General features: G+C 40.7%; 1 long non-coding RNA gene across 1 annotated transcript; it reads left to right on the forward strand.

The window, feature by feature from the left end:
* The first annotated feature begins 1,474 nt into the window (after positions 1 to 1,474).
* Positions 1,475 to 2,770, forward strand: LOC131476146 (uncharacterized). The gene is made up of 3 exons (XR_009242570.1): positions 1,475 to 1,623; positions 2,043 to 2,127; positions 2,327 to 2,770. It is a non-coding gene; the product is annotated as an uncharacterized LOC131476146 (long non-coding RNA).
* The last annotated feature ends 305 nt before the right edge of the window (positions 2,771 to 3,075 follow it).

The following is a 3,075-nucleotide window of genomic DNA, read 5'->3' on the forward strand; positions in this document are numbered from 1 at the left end:
GTATATACCTGTAGTGCCACAGGTTGTCAGTCTTGTCAAACTAACTCTTGTCGAGTATTGTATGATGTTGTCATCGTTTCTGATCACATTTGAGATTTTATCACATATTTAGAAGAAACACAGCAGAAATTAAAATGTTCATGTAAACATTCAGGTGGAAAACATCAGTAATTCAGTAAAGAATGAATAATGATTCCGGCTCTAAACAATTAGTGAATCTTGTAAATCTTTCTGTTTTTTTGAATTTCAGTGGAAGTACTATTATCATTAATGGGTGAATTAGGGTGAGTTCACCCAAGCAGGTGCAATGAACTTATGTCATTTAGAACAAATATTATATCAAAAAATGTTCTTATCTTAAGTGATTTTAAAAAAGAAAATAATTTATTTATTGATTGATTATTTAAAAAAAACCCAAAAACAAATAAGCTATGAAAAGTGAAAAGTGAGATTTGACAGAACTAACCTCAGATTCTCCTTCACCACTTGTGTCACACATCATGGAATCATGAGTCCTTGTGAACACATAAATCAGGAACTAAACGATTTGGAAACAATTTTGAGAAAAAATTCATGTTGAAGGTCATCTTTCCTTCCCTTTCTCCCTGGTCTTGTTCCTTCTTTTGTGAGAACGAGTGTGAGTAGGAGAAAAAGGGCCAGCCCCAAAAGGCATATTTGTAGCCCTTGGTCCTGCTGTGTCAGTCCTCAGCAACATACAGGGAAAGTACCATCTGGATTTCTCTCTGCGCTATAGATACTGAGAGCACAGCAGAACACAGTCAAACATCAAAACCTCCACATCACAACACTGAGCTCAGGAAGCGAACATACGTACACACACACACACACAAACACTGACACTGCACGGAGGCACTGCACAGCAGAAGACACTCAGGGCCTGTACACGCTGTCACTGACGATGCCACAGCGAACCCACAATTCCCTGGTCCATGTGCTCCTGTTGTGGACCGCCATCCTTTCCATCGTCCAAGCTATGTTCATTATCGTCTACTTCACCTTGGGACATCACGCAGTGGTAAGACTGAATTCTTTTTTTTACATATATATATATAAATGTCTAAATGTTGAGATAGAAACTTTACAGTGTGCCTTACATGTGGGCTCTGACTTCTGAAGGAATAATAGGACAGTATAGCTCTACGCTATAGACTATAGAGTAGAAACGATGACTGTCCGTGCTGTTGCGTTAAAATACAGCACCTGAGCAGTGCACCTGTTTTTTCCTGTGGTTTTGATAGTAGCTCAGCTGACGAGAAAGACACATCTGTTTGTGGTCTGCAGCTGCTCACAAGCCCCATGTCATTTTGAATTCAGGGGAATCCGATGCCAGTGATGAAGAGAATAAGTACAACAATGATAACATGTTGGTAGACTGCTCAGCAACTACTATGACTATATCAAATTTAAAATGTACAGGCCGATATAATATTTGTTCTAAATGACATAAGTTCATTGCACCTGCTTGGGTGAACTCACCCTAATTCACCCATTAATGATAATTCTTTTGTTTTTACGCTGTGCTTCTGTTTCCTTGTGCAGTCTGAGAAAAGTGTTGACGTGGCACCAGAATCAAAGACAAAAGAAGAAAACAAAACACACTCGGTAAGAAAACCAGCATCGGCGTTTGTTGTCGTGGTTGTTGCCAAGGATACATGTTCACGGCGATTAACGCGTCATGCTTTGATTTTTTGCTTCCTTTTACAACCCCAGTGTTACCAATATAGAACTGTGACAACATGGTTATCTCATACTACTTCAGATTTTGGAGTTTTGTTCATGTCAGAGAGTTGTCATATCTTGTAGGAAGCGCAGTGACGTCATTGCCTCATTCTGAGAAATACCACCAAATTTAATTGTTGTCTCTTTATTTTCCCTCTGAATATGCACATGATTGAGTCTTCTGTTCACTGTTATGTGCAACCCTAACCCCACGCTAGAAGTTTTGATCTGTGAGTCACTGTGAAGGCCATGTTGGCATCATATTCAACGTTTTGAGATTAATAGAGCTTTTGCTTTCCCAGACACTTCTACCTGAATATGGGCTTCCTTTGGGCCCAGGAAAAATGCTAAGCTTTCAGGCCAAAGATGATCATGAGGCTACAGACGGTGAGGCATCCCATTTTTAGGTATTTCTGTAATCTGTATTCTGTATTTCTGTACTCGATCAGAGTCCATTCACAAGTTCTTGGAAATACAGTTAATGCAGTAGTCAAAAAGGAATATCTAATTCCGGCACATGGCTTATAATCACATGTAATCTCCCACATACAAATGTCTAACAGCAGGTCTTTCTTATCACCTGCAGATAAAGGGAGAATTAAATGGGTAACAAAGTGGCCAGATACAAGACCAGTCTCAGAGGGAGAAGTTTTAACGGTGAAGAAGGACGGCTATTACTTCCTAAATCTTCAGGTGACACTGTGTTCATGTGAAGAAAATCACACAGTCAGCCTGAAGTGGAACGGCACACCCCTCCTGCAAGGGCGGACTCATACAGAGTCATGCAGCACTGGCCTCCTGGGCAAGGTAGAAGTGCTTTCTGCGGGAGGGACCCTAGAGGTCACCATTAACCCTAACATGTGTGTTAATACCAGTGCATATTTAACACACCTGGATATTATCTACATGCTCAAGCTTTAGTTGCAGCTTGGAAAAAAGAATATATCTATCCCGAATCCATGGCAGAACCCAGGACGTCCGTCCAACCCCAAAGGACCCAAAGACCCTGGTCACATTCACTGATGGCATCATCGTCCTCATTCTGCCGAAGAGGTGACTGAGTCTCAGAGAAAGGACTGAGGACATAACCCGGTTACTTTCAATTTTGAGGAAAAACTCACTCCAACAGACTTCATACCAATTCAGCTTCTAATTATTTGGTCTGTAAAGTAAATATGGCACAGAGCAGCTCCAGGATCGGTCCTGGTTTTCATGACATCACTACAAATCTGATTCTCTGCTTATGGAAGCCCCTCTTCTAAATCACTCTTTAAAACTCAGCGGTGCTGTAGAAACAATAAGAACACATTGGTGGTTTGTATCAAGTAGATTAGA

Source organism: Solea solea, chromosome 16 (assembly GCF_958295425.1).
Source record: "Solea solea chromosome 16, fSolSol10.1, whole genome shotgun sequence".
In the NCBI taxonomy this organism is placed as follows: domain Eukaryota; kingdom Metazoa; phylum Chordata; class Actinopteri; order Pleuronectiformes; family Soleidae; genus Solea; species Solea solea.